A 17,989-nucleotide genomic window follows, 5' to 3' on the forward strand; every position below is an offset into this window, starting at 1 on the left:
TTACTTTTGAAACGTTGGGATGATTTTTCCCATAATCACCCATGTAAAATACAGGGTAAGCTTGGACTTAACAGTTCTGTGAGTCATGATCAACACAGTATTTTACAGATGGGTTGTTTGAATGTTGATAACTTTGGATAAGCAGCTACTGAACAAATGCATCACTTCAGTCTCTTAATCAAAAGGTCGTGCTGAGCCCCCAGCAGGTTCGGTACTTACGGGAATGGCAGCGCTCAGGGTACTTGCTGCCAGTTGAATGGTTATGTTGTCCCTAGATTTTTCTCTCTGCTTCTTTAGTATGTCATACGGCCTCCTGTGAAGGCCAGGTGACTGTCCAGGCCAGGCTTTAACAAACTACAGCTGAAAGGCCAAATCTGGCCGGAGACTGGTTTTTGTCAATACAGTTTTATTGGCACACAGCTATGTCCATTCATTTTCATGTTACCTGTGGCTGCTTTCAGACTGTAATGGCAGAGCTGAATAGTTGTAAAAGATTATCGTATGCCCTGCAAAGCCTAAAATATTGACTATTTGGTGCTGACCACTGGTTTAGGCATGATCTGTAACCAAATGCCCCTGCATCATTTCTCTGTTTTGGTTGGTGTTTCTTCCCATATTCTTCACGGCCAGTCTGCTGTTTGTTATTTCTGTTTTTTGAATTTTTCTTCCTTCTCTCCCTTCTTACCACTTATCCCGGGCTGTGCTAATAAATAAGTGAGGCTGACACATCTCATTGCATTCTGTCACACTGCATCATGGTCAGTCTTTGTTTTCGGCTCTTCTCCACTTAAATTTTGATCACTACTCATTCTCAGAGGCCTTTCCAATGACTTCTTGCTTCATGGTGGCCTAGAAGAGAAAAAGCACAAACTTTGGCTCCAATAGAAAAAAAACAGTGTGTTTCACGTTGAACCCTGCCACTTAGAAAGTAGGTTCACTTAGGCATGTCACTGTAATTCTCTGAACCTCAGGTTCTTTTTCTGAACATGGGGATAATGCCACAGCTGCCTTGCCTGCATCAGGAGTGCTCAAGGATTAAGGCATGGAAGTGCCTGTGTCTTCATTTGTCCTTTTCTGTGAAGTTGACAGTGCTGGATGACTGACTTCCTTTACTCATATGCATTTGTGAAAAAGTTAATTTTGCTTTTAAATTTACTGTGGAAGAAATGTGGTCTGTTTTTTATTTCCAAATTTTTGCTTCGGAAACTAGTCTTATTAAGTACAGTTTGAATAAGAAAGCATGAAGCTCAAACTATCTGCATTAAAATCTCTCTATAGCCAAAAGCAAATCAATATTACTGAATGACAGCCCTTTTAAATGTATGTTTAAAATCAGACGCATTGTATTTCGAGATTAAAGGAAAGATCAAATGATAACTCTAGAAATTAGAGACATTTTTATTCCCGGATGACAGAGTTCTGAGTAGTATTTTTGTCACTGTACTTTCTATGGTAGAAATTGATGCAATTGATAAAAATACAGAACTGGCCAGGCTGAAGATAATATATCTACCAATGTGGCTACCAATGCTAAGGAATTTTCCACTGCCTTAAATTAGGGTACGACAGTAAAGAAGGTTACCTGCGTGGTTTTATTGATCTGGAAAGGAGATGGTGGTTTGAGGTCCAACACAGATAAGAAAGTAGAGGAGTAGCCTTGTCTTTTAGACGCCACCTGACGGTGACTTCGAAGAGCAGGGTCACTAATGACCTGCTCTGCAGATACCTTGTTGAACTGTGTTATGTTCTTGTATCCCTTTGAGGAGGGTTTTTTCTTTCTCTTTTTTTTGTAAAAGAAATATTTGCCTTTTTCACAAAGATCTTTCCACCCATTTCTGCATTAATACTTAGTGCCAGGGCTTGAGAGGATGGACAGTTGACGAACACCCTTCTTTCTCATCCAATTTTGGGACCAATGGATAGACCAATGAGAGGTAGACATGCAGGTGTTCATTAGGAATTACCCTGATTCCAGGACTGTGGCTAAGTGGGTTTTCTGATATTTCATGCAAGTGAGACCAATTTCCCCTCATAGTGTGGGAGGGAGCAGCTTGGACTTCCCCCGCCTGTGGGCAGGCCAGCTCTGAGAAGGGAGGTACTCTGGAGAGTCTGGGCCACGTTGTCCAGGCCCTTCCCCCAGACTCACCTTTCACATAATCCACTTCTCTCCCAGGGAGGAGATTGGGAAGGAGACTGGACTGTTGGGCTAGTGGAAAGTCCTCTGCATGGAAGCATGAGGCAGGGGGAGTGGAGCTTTCCCTCTAACGCTTTATTGAATGTGTTGCATGAATAACTGTGCCTGCGTTCTCAGTAACTCTACCTCAGTTTCATCTTCTGTAAAACTAGGATAATAATAGTAACATGCCTCATGGTGCTCTTGTCAAGATTAAATGAATTAGTACCTGGGAAACATTTAGAAAAGAGCCTCGCGTGTGGCAAACAGTTGGTCTATTTTTACCTTGAGTAATACCAGTATTTTTAATACTGTGTCAAAGCGTTCAGATGCATTTAAAATGGGAGGGTTAAATCGTGTCCTAGTGAAGGTAATACCTGTAGAGGTGTAAGTTCATGTTGAGGAGAGAAAACTGCTGGCTGCGTGGGAGAAAATAAGCCCTATTTCTTTTTGGTTTGTTTTAAACATATATTTGTTCTTGGTGCTGAGACGAAAAGATTATGAAGGAAAATGCTGAGTGCAAGACCACTTTCTTTTAGGCTACTGAGAGACTTCCCTAATGAGAGTTCTGGAAGGATGTGACCTGGGGACGTTAAACCCCTTTGTTTTGATAACTCCCACTGCTGCCTTAAAGGCAGTATTATTACAGAGAAAAACAAGTTGATTTTTATTTTAAATACGGAAATTTCTAGGAGAAAAGGGAGCTCCAGTCTGCATTCTTAATAGCCTACCAAAAAAAAGGCTGGAAATCTCTCTCTCTGCAGTGGTTACTTGTTTACATGTGGTTACTTCTGCTGAAAATATTAGTAAACATTATTTATGTCCAAACAGGCTCCTTATATACAGCACCTACTACGCCAAAGCATTTGTGTAATGAATATCTGTGTAATGAATATATCTGTGCAATGAGTCAGTGGATTTAGGAGTGGGGATTTCTAAAGCAGTGGAATAAGCACGCTTGCACAAATGTTTATTCTATGCCTCTTTTGACTTTCTTCCCTACTTAACATTCATTAAAAAAAAAAGCAGATCATTCACAAGAAAAGGCAGCCTATTTTAGGGGCATCTCAGTTTACTTAGAAAATCCTGTGCATTGCTTTTGAAAATGGATTGAACACTTAATATGAATGTTTAATCAGTGTTATTCTTTCCTCTTGCCACAGGGCTTAGTTTTTACAAGTTGAAGCTTTGTAGAGTCAGGGGAAGTTAATCCCAGTTGTTTTCCTCACAGAATATTTGATACCACTGATTTCATTATGTCTGGAGTTGAAGCTAAAGTTGGGTAGACTTGAGCATAAAGAAACCTGGGAAATAGGAGGCCCAGGCCGTGCTGCTGGCTGACCCTGAACAGGTCATTTCAAGTCTTTTGGTCTATGTGTTATCATCTGTCAACTATGAGGCCAGGACGAGAAGACTAATGAGGATTCTCCAGCTTTCAAATGATGTGAGTGTAGGATACCCCCACCAGTTTCTGCTTTTAGCAAGACATCCTAGTCAAGTAGAAGGTCTCTGGCTCAGTGAGTTGTAGCTGTATGCTCTGCTTGAGAATTGTTACTTGAATTAATTTGTAGAAACTGTTGGTACTTGCTCAGAAGATTTCAAAATATATGTGTTTGATTTTTAAAGACCCTATATTAGCAACTGGATGGAACTTTAGATGTTTGGATTTTTATTCTGGTCTCAAAACCACCAGTATGGAAAATCTCTAATGTGTCTCTCCAATTAAGGGTTTTATAAAGTATTTAAGTCCATTATATCACATTTAAAACACACTTTTGTGAAAATTATTTTATGATAGGTAGGGTCATGGTATATCTCGTAAGATGGTCGAAGTCCTCTTGCTGTTTCTTTTCTTCTTGTTGTTATTTATTTATTTATTTATTTGAAGTATAGTTGATTTACAATGTTGTGTTAGTTTCTGGTGTACAGCAAAGTGACTCAGTTTATATATACATATATATATATGTATATATTATACACACATACATATTTTTTCAGATTCTTTTCCATTACAGTTTGTTACAAGATATTGAATATGACCTTGTGCTATACAGTAGGACCTTGTTGTTTATCTGTTTTATATATAGTAGTGTGTATCTGCTGATCACAAACTCTTATTTATCCCTCCCCTCACCCCCTTCCCCTTTGGTAACCATAAGTTTGTTTTCTATTTCTGTGAGTCTGTTTCTGTTTTATAAATAAGTTCATTTGTACCATTTTTTAGATTCCACCTATAAGTGATACCATATGATATTTGTCTTTTTCTTACTTGACTTAGTATGATAATCTGTAGGTCCAGCCGTTTTGCTACAAGTGGCATTTAATTGTGTCAGTGTTTGGCATGTTAAATAGCCTTTGCAGGCCAGCCAGGGAACCTGACTGCCATTTACAAGATTGTATTTTCCTTGGTCATTATGATCCACTTTGTCTTCCAAATGGTAAGAATAGGGTGACAGGATGTGTGTGGTAAGAGCGGAAACTGAGTGTCTGAGTCGATAGTTGAACAGGAGGATGCATGCCAATGTGAGGGCAGGAGCACCCTCCCAGGCCCTGGCCCCAGCCTTCTCCTTCCTTCCCCTCCTCTCTCAGAAGGACATGTGGTTGCATCAGGAACTTGTGCCTCACTTCCCTTCTGTATTGGTTATCTGTAGCTGCCTGACAACGCCACTACCAACTTAGTTGCTTAATCAGTGCAGAAACTATCTCACAGTTTCTGTGGGTCAGGAGACTGGTTGTGATTTGGCTACGTACTTTATAAGGCTGCAATCAGGGTGTCAGCAGGGCTGCTGTCTCATCTGAGGCTTGACTGGGGAAGGGTTTTCTTCTGAGCTCATGTGATTGTTGGCAGAAATTCAGTTTCTTGTGGGCTCTTCAGTTGCTTATTAACTGTCAGTTGGAGGCTGCCCTCCCCTGGCTCTCTCTGTAGGCAGCTCATCACTTGGCAGCTGGCTTCTTGAAAGCCAGCAAGGGAGAGAATCTCGTAGCAGAATGGACGATACAGTCTTATGTGATGTAACCACGTGTCCCGTCATTTTGGTCTTATTCTGTTGGTTACAGGCAAATCACAGTTCCCACCCCCACTCAAGGGAAGGGGATTACACAGGCATGGATAATAAGAGACAGGGATCTCAGGGGCCGTTTTGGAGCCTGCCACACTTGAGGCTGGCCAGGAATATGGCTTCTCTTTATCTCTTCTCTCCTCTCTGGGCATTCTTCTACTTAGCTAAGGGCACAATTCTCATCCTTCTGTCTCCTTTCTTCTGACCGACAGAGAATTCAACACCCTGGTGGCCTTTCTTCCGCTTTTCCACTGTGGAAACGCAAGAAAAACATAGCAGGAATCTCAGTCTTGGTAAGAAACTCTCATGCTTTGGGGGCTCTCCCCTGACAGCTGGTATTTTGTGTGTGTGACGTGTTCCCTAGCAGGTGTTTCTAAGTCAGCATGAGGCTTATATAAACGATCTAAGTGGCATCTTCTCAGCTTTTATGTCTTCTGTTCACTGTTGTACTTAAGCAAGTGCTGAATCCCAACACTAGTTCACTTTCCCAGTGCCATCCTTTTAGAATTCTTGCTAGGACTGAGTTTTAGATTTTAATGTAGAATCATTAGTGGTTTGGGTCCTTTTACTCTTTGGCCCCATTAGCTGCTCTTTTGTGTCATTTCCCTTATTTCCCTCTTCTCTTCAGTCATCTTTAGGGGGTTTCTTGCCTTTCTCCGTCCTGCTCCTGGTCTGTGACTTGCTCAGTCTCCAGTTATTGCTCTTCTTCATTGCTGAGGAGGCAGCATGGTGTCAGTTAAGAACAAGGACTCCTATGTGGGAAAAGAATCTAAAAAAGAGTGGTTATATATGTATGTATAACATGTCACTTTGCTGAACACCTGAAACTAAAACAACATTGTGAATCAACTATACCCCAATAAAATTTTTTTTAAAAAAACGACAAGAACTGAAGCCAGGCTGCCTGGGTTTGAATCCCAGCTCTGCCATTTATTAGCTGAGGAATCTCAAGCAAGTGATTTAGTTTTGTTTCTGTGTGGGTGATATGAACAGTTCTGATTTTCTCACTGGCCAATAAGCCTCTGATTGCTGCTGCCGCTCTTACTTTGCTCCCAAGGTATGTGCACTGATATAGGAGCAATTTGTGCTTTATGACTAAATGAAACTTTAGACCAAGATTTTTTTCTGGTGAAGTGGGCCAGAACATTTCTGAACTCATGAGGATACCTCTTTTTTTTGTTGTTAATGTTGCCTTGGAACTTGCTTTGCCTCCTAAGGATGAGGATAGTTTACTTCTTCCAATAACAACAACATTTAATGAGCACTTACTGTGTGCCATGACCTTTATTAAACTGTTTGCAGGCATTATGTCTTTAACCCATAGAACAACATTAAGCTGTAGTACTACTGTTAGTCTCATTCTATTGATGAAGAAACTGAAGCTCAGAGGAATTAAAGAACATCCTCAAGGTCTTTAAGGTAGATTGGGGAATGCAGTTTTGTGTGACTGCAAAGCACATGCTTTTAATGACCATAGGACACTATCTCCCATAGAGAAAGTCTAAACCCCTCTTCATGAACTAACTCCTTAGGAGAAAAGAGGCTAAGAATCCAATACAACCATGTCTTACAAGAGCTTCTATCCACTTCTGCAGCCTTAGTGCAAGTGACATCCTCTAGCATCTCTCAAATGATCTTGGTTTTGATGCCTGCCAGTCTCCTTCCACCTTGTGGGAGCTTGGCCTCGCCCTAGAAGATAAAGTGTACGTTCAAAAAGGAGCATCTTCTTTTTAGCCAGGTTCCTGCGTGACTGTTGTAGAATATTAACATTGTATGTCAGGTATGATTAAGAAATATTGAGTTTTTAACTGTCCCAGCCAGGATTTATACATCCACATTATTCTCCTTCAGTGCACCAGCTAAGTTAATTGCTTGTATTCTGGTAATACTGCCATTGCACTGCATTCTCATGAATGAACTTCATCTCAACCACCTTGTAACTCCTTCCCCAGCCCCAGGACTGAGCACAGTGTCTTCTGCCACATGGGTAGTTCATTAGTCAGTTGTTGAAATCACTTCTAATTCTTTCAAATAACCCTGGTGGTGGCAAGTGACCATCTTTGAGGATGAAATTGATTCCTTGAACCTATTAAAATATTTTCCATCATAGCAAAGAACGTGTGTTTGTTAAAAAATCAGGAGCAACTAAACTGTAATGAGACATTTTCTTGTGGGCATTGTACACAGGTTTTGAACGTACAAGAAGAGTACTCAGTTTACTCTGAGCAGTCAGCACCACTGGAATGAGTCCCAAAGCGATGAAGGGGTCAAGGAGAACTTTTTGTAGATAGAAAGTTCTGTTTAAAAGTTGGTAGTGCCGGGCTTCCCTGTTGGCGCAGTGGTTGAGAGTCCACCTGCCGATACAGGGGACACGGGTTTGTGCCCCGGTCTGGGAAGATCCCACATGCCGTGGAGCAGCTGGGCCTGTGAGCCATGGCCACTGAGCCTGTGCGTCCGGAGCCTGTGCTCCGCAACGAGAGAGGCCACAACGGTGAGAGGCCCGCGTACCGCAAAAAAAAAAAAAAAAAAGTTGGTAGTGCCTCACCCTGTGGTCTTTGTTTTTCTTGAAAACATAGCTGACAAATCCATACTGTTGTTGATGAGGCTGTGAAGTGAAGCTAGCCTTGGTGATAGGCTACTGGCATTCGCAGTGTGGCTTTTATTTTCCACAGATGTCTGCTCAGTACTTGGCATTACAATGCACACTAGAAGAATTAGCACTAGTGGAAAATTTTCATTCCCTTCTTCAAGAATTTATCATCAAAAAAAGAAACTCAGGGGCTTCCCTGTTGGCGCAGTGGTTGAGAGTCCACCTGCTGATGCAGGGGACACGGGTTCGTGCCCCGGTCCGGGAGGATCCCACATGCCGCAGAGCGGCTGGGCCTGTGAGCCATGGCCGCTGAACCTGCGCATCCGGAGCCTGTGCTCCGCAACGGGAGAGGCCACAACAGTGGCCTCAGAGGCCTGTGTACCGCAAAAAAAAAAAAAAAGAAACTCAGTACTGATATGAAGAATGCTAACAAATGCATAGCTATAACTTTTGGTTTGCATGTTAGTAAAGGCTACCAACTAAGATGGAGATTTTTATTTAACACTTCATTCAGATCAGCTTAGAAGAGTTTCATGTTGTTGTCAAAAGTGTGATTTGAACCTCTTTCCGAAATGTTCACCTAGAGAAAGAGTCTGAATTTGATGGACTATCATACTTGTACTAGCAAACACAATAATTGTAATTATATTTTGGGGACATAGTCTGTGGTGGGCACTGTACATGCATGATCTCTAGTCTGCATAACTGCTCTCCGAGGTATGTATTATTGTCCTTATTTTACAGACCTGGAAACTGAGGCTTAGAGGATTAACTTACTTGACAGAGACCACACTGCTATTAAATAGCAGAGGTAGAGTTCAAGACTATGTATTTTAAACTTATATCAAACTCTCTGCATTTTCCATGCTCTTCAAAGCCTTCCATACCAAGTAACCTGGAGTATAAAGCCATACAGCCAGCCGATGAGAATGTTCCTCGGTGTTGGGTACAATCTACAATACAAATCTTTGACTCTTCATTCCTTCCCTGCTATTGGTGTTGACAAGTTCTTTCTTTGTTACCAGGAAGCTCTCTGTATTGATGGGGTGTTTTTCCATTCTCTCCCTTCTTTATGCCCCTCTTAAAGACACGCACACACCCTAATGGTCTGGATGACTTGGGGTTTCTGCCTGTTCTATAACTGAGGTGACACCGTCTCTCATGGTACCTCAGTGTATGGAGCCATTTTACAATTAATATTAATCTCTTCTCTCTGAATGCCTTTAACACTGAGGCTTCAGGTGAGGAAAGTTAACAGGTTCCTATTTTATAAGTGTTGTCTACTTGGAGCCATATGTTCTTCACATAAAATGAGCAATTGCTGCATTCTACTTGCTAGAAGTAAGATGTTTTCATTTGGGCTGTTCTGTGAAGAGAAAGAAATTGGAACTTCCTACCGCTTGGTTGGGGACCCTAAAATGTTAGGAAATTGAAAAACAGAAGTAAAACATCATTCTGAATGACTTCCTTTTGGAAAAGGGGAGCACTTTGCTGAGCATAGTCCATTATTCCATGAATTACATGAATCTGCGCTATTTGAATTGTATATATGGACGAAGTAGCAAGTCTGATCATTGCACTCTGGGTGTCCCTGGTGCTGGGGTGATACCCTTGTTAGATCAAAGTTTGACTTTGGCAGATCATGTCTTTCATTTTTTTAAATTCTCACAACCACACAGTATAGTAGGGGCCATTTGATTCTCTTTCAGAAATAAAGAAATTGAGGCTGGGTAAATGTGGATGGATTTTCCCAAGGACACGTGGCTAGGAAGTGGTAGGATTTTGAGCCAAGGTTTTATCTGGGCATTGTCCTTTGATAGATGTTGGTGGTTTGGGTTGCTTTATCATTTACCTTTTCTATCCTATAATCTTTATTTTTATTTTATTTATTTATTTATTTAGATTTTCGATTTTATTTATTTTTTTATACAGCAGGTTCTTATTAGTCATCCATTTTATACATATCAGTGTATACATGTCAATCCCAATAGCCCAATTCATCACACACACCCCCACCCCACCCCCACCACTTTCCCCCCTTGGTGTCCATACGTTTGTTCTCTACATCTGTGTCTCTATTTCTGCCCTGCAAACCGGTTCATCTGTACCATTTTTCTAGGCTCCACATAAATGGGTTAATATACGATATTTGTTTTTCTCTTTCTGACTTACTTCACTCTGTATCACAGTCTCTAGATCCATCCACGTCTCTACAAATGACCCAATTTCATTCCTTTTTATGGCTGAGTAATATTCCATTGCATATATGTACCACATCTTCTTTATCCATTCATCTGTCGATGGGCATTTAGGTTGCTTCTATGACCTGCCTGTTGTAAACAGTGCTGCAGTGAACATTGGGGTGCATGTGTCTTTTTGAATTATGGTTTTATCTGGGTGTATGCCCAGTAGTGGGATTGCTGGATCATATGGTAATTCTATTTTTAGTTTTCTAAGGAACCTCCATAGTGGCTGTATCAATTTACATTCCCACCAACAGTACAAGAGGGTTCCGTTTTGTCCCTCTCCATCATTTGTTGTTTGTACATTTGCTGATGATGCCCATTCTAACTGGTGTAAGGTGATACCTCATTGTAGTTTTGATTTGCATTTCTCTAATAATTAGTGATGTTGAGCAGCTTTTCATGTGCTTCTTGGCCATATGTATGTCTTCTTTGGAGAAATGTCTATTTAGGTCTTCTGCCCATTTTTGGATTGGATTGTTTGTTTTTTTAATATTGAGCTGCATGAGCTGTTTATATATTTTGGAGATTAATCCTTTGTCTGTGGATTTGTTTGCAAATATTTTCTCCCATTCTGAGGGTTGTCTTTTCGTCTTGTTTGTAGTTTCTTTTGCTTTGCAAAAGCTTTGAAGTTTCATTAGGTCCCTTTTGTTTATTTTTATTTCCATTACTCTAGGAGGTGGATCAAAAAAGATCTTGCTGTGATTTATGTCAAACAGCGTTCTTCCTATGTTTTCCTCTAAGAGTTTTATAGTGTCCGGTCTTACATTTAGGTCTCGAATCCATTTTGAGTTTATTTTTGTGTATGGTGTTAGGGAGTGTTCTAATTTCATTCTTTTACATGTAGCTGTCCAGTTTTCCCAGCACCACTTATTGAAGAGACTGTCTTTTCTCCACTGTATATCCTTACCTCCTTTGTCATAGATTAGTTGACGATAGGTGCGTGGGTTTATCACTGCGCCTTCTATCTTGTTCCATTGATCTATGTTTCTGTTTTTGTGCCAGTAGAATATTGTCTTGATTACTGTAGCTTTGCAGTATAGTCTGAAGTCAGGGAATCTGACTCCTCCAGCTTCTTTTTTTTCCCACAAGACTGCTTTGGCTATTTGGGGTCTTTTGTATCTCCATATAGATTTTAAGATTATTTTGTTCTAGTTCTGTAAAAATTGCCATTGGCAGTTTGATAGGGATTGCATTGAATCTGTAGATTGCTTTGGATAGTAGAGTCATTTTCACAATATTTTCTTCCAATCCAAGAACATGGTATATCTCTCCATCTGTTGGTATCATCTTTAATTTCTTTCATCAGTGTCTTATAGTTTGCTGCATACAGGTCTTCTGTCTCCCTAGGTAGGTTTATTCCTAGATATTTTATTCTTTTTGTTGCAATGGTAAATGGGAGTGTTTCCTTAAATTCTCTTTCAGATTTTTCATCATTAGTGTATAGGAATGCAAGAGATTTCTGTGCATTAATTTTGTACCCTGCAACTTTACAAATTTATTGATTAGCTCTAGTAGTTTTCTGGTGGCATCTTTAGGATTCTCTACATATAGTATCTTGTCATCTGCAAACAGTGACAGTTATACTTCTTCTTTTCCAATTTGTATTCCTTTTATTTCTTTTTCTTCTCTTATTGCCGTGGCTAGGACTTCTAAAACTATGTTGAATAATAGTGGCAAGAGTGGACATCCTTGTCTTGTTCCTGATTTTAGAGGAAATGCTTTCAGTTTTTCACCATTGAGGATGATGTTTGCTGTTGGTTTGTTGTATATGGTCTTTATTATGTTGAGGTAGGTTTGCTCTATGCCCACTTTCTGGAGAGTTTTTATCATAAATGGGTGTTGAATTTTGTCAAAAGCTTTCTCTGCATCTATTGAGATGATCATATGGTTTTTCTTCTTCAGTTTATTAATATGGAGTATCATATTGATTGATTTATGCATATTGAAGAATCCTTGCATCCCTGGGATAAATCCCACTTGATCATGGTATATGATCCTTTTAATGTGTTGTTGGATTCTGCTTGCTAGTATTTTGTTGAGGATTTTTGCATCTGTATTCATCAGTGATATTAGTCTGTAATTTTCTTTTTTTTTACTGTCTTTGTCTGATTTTAGTATCAGGGTGATGGTGGCCTCATAGAATGCGTTTGGGAGTGTTCCGTCCTCTGAAATTTTTTGGAAGAGTTTGAGAAGGATGGATGTTAGCTCTTCTCTAAATGTTTGATAGAATTCAGACATTTAAATGTGAAGCCATCTGGTCCTGGACTTTTGTTTGTTGGAAGATTTTTCATCACAGTTTCAATTTCATTACTTGTGATTGGTCTGTTCATTTTTTCTATTTCTTCCTGGTTCAGTCTTGGAAGGTTATACCTTTCTAAGAATTTGTCCATTTCTTCCAGGTTGTCCATTTTATTGGCTTAGAGTTGCTTGTAGTAGTCTCTTAGGATGCTTTTTATTTCTGCAGTGTCTTTTGTAACTTCTCTGTTTTCATTTCTAATTTTATTGATTTGAGTCCTCTCCCTCTTTTTCTTGATGAGTCTGGCTCATGGTTTATCAATTTTGTTTATCTTCTCAAAGAACCAGCTTTTAGTTTTACTGATCTTTGCTATTGGTTTTTTTTTTTGTTTCTATTTCATTTATTTCTGCTCTGTTCTTTATCATTTCTTTCCTTCTACTAACTTTGGGTTTTGTTTGTTCTTCTTTCTCTAGTTCCTTTAGGTGCAAGGTTAGATTGTTTATTTGAGATGTTTGTTGTTTCTTTAGGTAAGATTATATTGCTGTAAACTTCCCTCTTCGAACTGCTTTTGCTGCATCCCATAGGTTTTGGATCTTCGTGTTTTCATTGTCATTTGTCTCTAGGTATTTTTTGAATTCCTCTTTGATTTCTTCAGTGATCTCTTGGTTATTTAGTAACGTATTGTTTAGCTTCCATGTGTTTGTGTTTTTTACGTTTTTTTCCCTGTAATTCATATCTAATCTCATAGTGTTGTGGTCAGAAAAGATGCTTGATACGATTTCCATTTTCTTAAATTTACTGAGGCTTGATTTGTGACCCAAGATGTGATCTGTCCTGGAGAATGTTCCCTGTGCACTTGAGAAAAATGTATAATCTGCTGTTTTTGGATGGAATGTCCTATAAATATCAAGTCTGTCTGGTCTGTTGTGTCGTTTAAAGCTTGTGTTTCCTTATTTATTTTCATTTTGTATGATCTGTCCATTGGTATAAGTGAGATGTTAAAGTCCCCCACAATTATTGACATTACTGTCGATTTCCTCTTTTATAGCTGTTAGCAGTTGCCTTATGTATTGAGGTGCTCCTATGTTGGGTGCATATATATTTATAATTGTTATATCTTCTTCTTGGATTGATCCCTTGATCATTATATAGTGTCCTTCCTTGTCTCTTGTAACATTCTTTATTTTAAAGTCTATTTTATCTGATATGAGTATTGCTACTCCAGCTTTCTGTTTATTTCCATTTGTATGGAATATCTTTTTCCGTCCCCTCACTCTCAGTCTGAATGTGTCCCTAGGTGTGAAGTGAGTCTCTTGTAGTCAGCATATATATGAGTCTCGTTTTTGTATCCATTCAGCAAGCCCGTGTCTTTTGTTTGGAGCATTTAATCCATTCACTTTTAAGGTAGTTATCGATATGTATGTTCCTATGACCATTTTCTTAAGTGTTTTGGGTTTTTTTTTGTAGTTCCTTTTCTTCTCTTGTGTTTCCCACTTAGAGAAGTTCCTTTAGCATTTGTTGTAGAGCTGGTTTGGTGGTGCTGAATTCTCTTAACTTTTACTTGTCTGTAAAGCTTTTGATTTCTCCATCGAATCTGAATGAGATCCTTGCCAGGTGGAGTAACCTTGGTTGTAGGTTCTTCCCTTTCATCACTTTAAGTATACCATGCCACTCCCTTCTGGCTTGCAGAGTTTCTGCTGAGAAATCAGCTGTTAACCTTATGGGAGTTCCCTTGTATGTTATTTTTTCCTTGCTGCTTTCATTAATTTTAGTTTGTCTTTAATTTTTGCCAGTTTGATTACTTTGTGTCTCGGTGTGTTTCTCCTTGGGTTTATCCTGTATGGGACCCTCTGCGCTTCCTGGACCTGGTGGCTATTTCCTTTCCCATGTTAGGGAAGTTTTTGACTATAATCTCTTCAAATATTTTCTCGGGTCCTTTCTCTCTCTCTTCTCCTTCTGGGACCCCTATAATGCGAATGTTGTTGCGTTTAATGTTGTTCCAGAGGTCTCTTAGGCCGTCTTCATTTCTTTTCATTCTTTTTTCTTTATTCTGTTCCGCAGCAGTTAATTCCACCATTCTGTCTTCCAGGTCACTTATCCGTTCTTCTGCCTCAGTTATTCTGCTATTGATTCCTTCTAGTGTAATTTTCATTTCAGTTATTTTATTGTTCATCTCTGTTTGTTTGTTCTTTAATTCTCTAGGTTTTTGTTAAACATTTCTCAATCTTTGTCTCCATTCTTTTGCCGAGGTCCTGGATCATCTTCACTATCATTATTCTGAATTCTTTCTTTGGAAGGTTTCCTATCTCCACTTTATTTAATTGTTTTTCTGGGGTTTTATCTTGTTCCTTCATCTGGTACATAGCCCTCTGCCTTTTCATCTTGTCTATCTTTCTGTGAATGTGGTTTTTGTTCCACAGGCTGCAGGATTGTAGTTCTTCTTGCTTCTCCTGTCTGCCCTGTGGTGGATGAGGCTATCTAAGAGGCTTGTGAAAGTTCCCTGATGGGAGGGACTGGTGCTAGGTAGAGCTGACTGTTGCTCTGGTGGGTAGAGCTCAGTAAAACTTAATCCTTCTGACTGCTGATGCTGGGGCTGGGTTCCCTCCCTGTTGTTTGTTTGGCCTGAGGCAACCCAGCACTGGAGCCTACCTGGGCTCTTTGGTGGGGCTAATGGTGGACTCTGGGAGGGCTCTCGCCCAGGAATACTTCCCAGAACTTGTGCTGCCAGTGTCTTTGTCCCCACTGTGAGCCACAGCCACCACCTGCCTCTGCAGTGGGCCCTCCAACACTAGCAGGTAGGTCTGGTTCGGTCTCCCCTTGGGTCACTGCTCCTTCCCCTGGGTCCTGATGCGTACACTACTTTGTGTGTGCCCTCTAAGAGTGGAGACTCTGTTTCCCCCAGTCCTGTCGAAGTCCCGCAATCAAATCCCACTAGTCTTCAAAGTCTGATTCTCTAGGAATTCCTCCTCCCGTTTCTGGACCCCCAGGTTGGGAAGCCTGATGTGGGACTCAGAGAACCTTCACTCCAGTGGATGGACTTCTGTGGTATAAGTGTTCTCCAATCTGTGAGTCACCCACCCAGCAGTTATGGGAGTTGATTTTACTGTGATTGTGCCCCTCCTACCGTCTCACTGTGGCTTCTCCTTTGTCTTTGGATGTGGGGTATCTTTTTTGGTGAGTTCCAGTGTCTTCCTGTCGATGATTGTCCAACAGCTAGTTGTGATTCTGGTGTTCTCGCAAGAGGGAGTGAGAGCACGTCCTTCTACTCCGCCATCTTAGTCCCTAATCGTATAATCTTTAAACAATTTGAGAAATAGAGCAACTCAAGTGGGAAGCAACATAGATAGTAGCTTAATTACTGATAAAAACAGGATTGGAGAACTGAGAATTGTCAGTTACCTCCTTCTGTAAAGCATTAATTGGACCTTAGTAACCCTGACCTAGTCATCCTAGTCTGGTAACAGCTGGAGAGAAGCTGGCAGAGAGAGCTGGCTGGCCCTCCCAGAAGCAGGCAGCCCTTGTCCTGCTTACTGTGTGGAAGTTAGCTTGGCCCTAGGTGTTGGAGAGAACAAGAGGGAGGGCCTTGCTGCCCAGCTCTGTGTGCTGCCTCAGCACTAAGCCAGTGCTTACTCTAGCCTTCCCAGGTGATAAGTCACTTGCTTTTGAGAAGGGAGGAGGGGCTGGGGGGGAGAGGTAGAGAGAGAAAGTGGCTTACTCTAATACTGCTTCCTCCCAAGAAAGACTAAAAATTTTCTTCCTGAAAACATAAGGGAGGGTATTTTAAGAGTGTCCACCCCAAACCCCAAGAGTAGAAATACTGCTCTTTCAAGTTCTTTCTCTTGAGGTGATCTTTTGTGGTGTTCTCTCCTGCCTTTTTGATTTTGGAGAGAAATGGAGAGACAACTATATTTTTCTGTGTGTTTTGGGTATAAAGAAAGGAAAAGACTAATGTAGTAGAAACCAGGAAATGGTCTTTATGAGACATATAATCAGATTCTTTCTTCTCATGGCAGGTGATGGAAATGTACAGAAACAGTGGGAGAAGCCGGTAACTTATAGGAAGCCAAGATGACAAGAATTTTAAAAAATAATCAGTGAGTAAAATTTTGTTAGCCCTTTAGAATTCCGTTGACTACAGGGTGAATTTTCTGTAAGAAACCATGGTAAAATAACAGCACAATTAAATACCTCAAAAATTTAAAAGAGAAAAATTTGAAAAGTAAATATCCAAACACTACAGAAAGTTGGTGCCAACATTTGAGAAATTTTGCTTTTGCATTATTCTTTCTTGGTAGAATGTGTCATCTTAGGTTGGGTATGTCTGTTTGGTGGATAGAGCATAAGTATTTAAAGAGTTGAAAGAGGATTCCTTTTACATTAACCTTGGAGTAGCCCTTCTCAAATGCAGATCATTCTTCATTCCATTGGTTCTGTGGTCCCCATTTCTTACCCACTTTTTGTGGGTACATTTTGGAGGTAAATATGAATAAACTTGGTGAATATGAATAAAAGTCAGCTCTTTGTCTATTCCTCTTCATTACACCATTTTCTTTTACATATCAAAGGCCACTAGTGTTTGTTAATTATCTGACAGTTATAGGTGGTTGGTTTTGGTTTCGTTATGGTAATGATAACGTTAGTAAGTGGGGTAGTTACTGGAAAGATCATACATTTTTGAGTCAGACATTCATAGACCTGGTTCTTGCTGTTGTGCTTTTAGTAGTTACTTACTCAGCCTCTCAATCTCAGTTGACTCATCTGTATATTGGATTTGATAATACCTCTCATGAAACGAAATACCATGGGGATAGTACTTTGTGCTGTGACTGGTACATTCCAGGGCCACAATAAAAGTAGTTACTTTCTATCCTCATATTTGTATCATGATTTATAGTTTGCAAGCCTTTTTCTTGACTTAGAAGGCTGGCCAGCTGAACTTCCTGAGCTCCTGTCAGGCAGTGGTGGGTTAACATTGCAGGTAGTGATATGCAGGTAAATGTTTAGAGCCAGCCCTGATGGGGGGAGGGGGTTGTAGTGTTTGCTGATTTCCATGGTGTGAACACTCCCACCATAGCTGATTTCACACTACCGGCAAAAGTCACTGCCAGCAGAGTTGGGAAGGGATGTGCAGGAGCACACTGTTATATGATCTCCTACCAACCAGGTACAATAGTTGCAAAGAACATCAAGAGCATTGATAATAGTAAAACAGGAAGTGACGTGTTTTGAGTATTTATGATCTTTGTTCTTAGTATAGTTTAATTGTATGTTTATGTAATTTAACTTGTAATGATGGTGTGTTTAACAACTGCCTTGCCAAAAATCCTGAGAATATGCAATTTGTTCTAAGGGACTGGTATGAGCTGGCCCCAGCTCACCACTGATTGTAAGTTTCCTATTGTGAAGACGTTTCCAAGCCGCAAATCTTCAATTATCTTTCTCAGCCCTGGTGGTAAGAGTTTGGTTTGCTCAACATCATTAATCATTAGAGAAATGCAAATCAAAACTACAATGAAGTATCACCTCACACTGGTCAGAATGGCCATCATCAAACAATCTACAAACAATAAATGCTGGAGAGGGTGTGGAGAAAAGGGAACACTCTTGCACTGCTGGTGGGAATGTGAATTGGTACAGCCACTATGGAGAACAGTATGGAGGTTCCTTAGAAAACTACAAATAGAA

General features: G+C 40.2%; 1 protein-coding gene across 10 annotated transcripts in view; it reads left to right on the forward strand.

The window, feature by feature from the left end:
* The window catches only part of SGMS1 (sphingomyelin synthase 1), a 292,041-nt gene that overhangs the window by 169,068 nt on the left and 104,984 nt on the right, over window positions 1-17,989 (forward strand). For 9 of the 10 annotated variants that reach the window (XM_060034548.1, XM_060034545.1, XM_060034557.1 and 6 more), the window contains one exon: window positions 16,318-16,398. The exons of the other annotated variant lie outside the window; for it this stretch is intronic. The gene's annotated coding sequence lies outside the window, so the exon portion shown is untranslated. The remainder of the gene's footprint in view (window positions 1-16,317; window positions 16,399-17,989) is intronic. 10 annotated transcript variants of the gene reach the window in all.

Source organism: Delphinus delphis, chromosome 16, assembly GCF_949987515.2.
Source record: "Delphinus delphis chromosome 16, mDelDel1.2, whole genome shotgun sequence".
NCBI classification, from domain to species: Eukaryota; Metazoa; Chordata; class Mammalia; order Artiodactyla; family Delphinidae; genus Delphinus; species Delphinus delphis.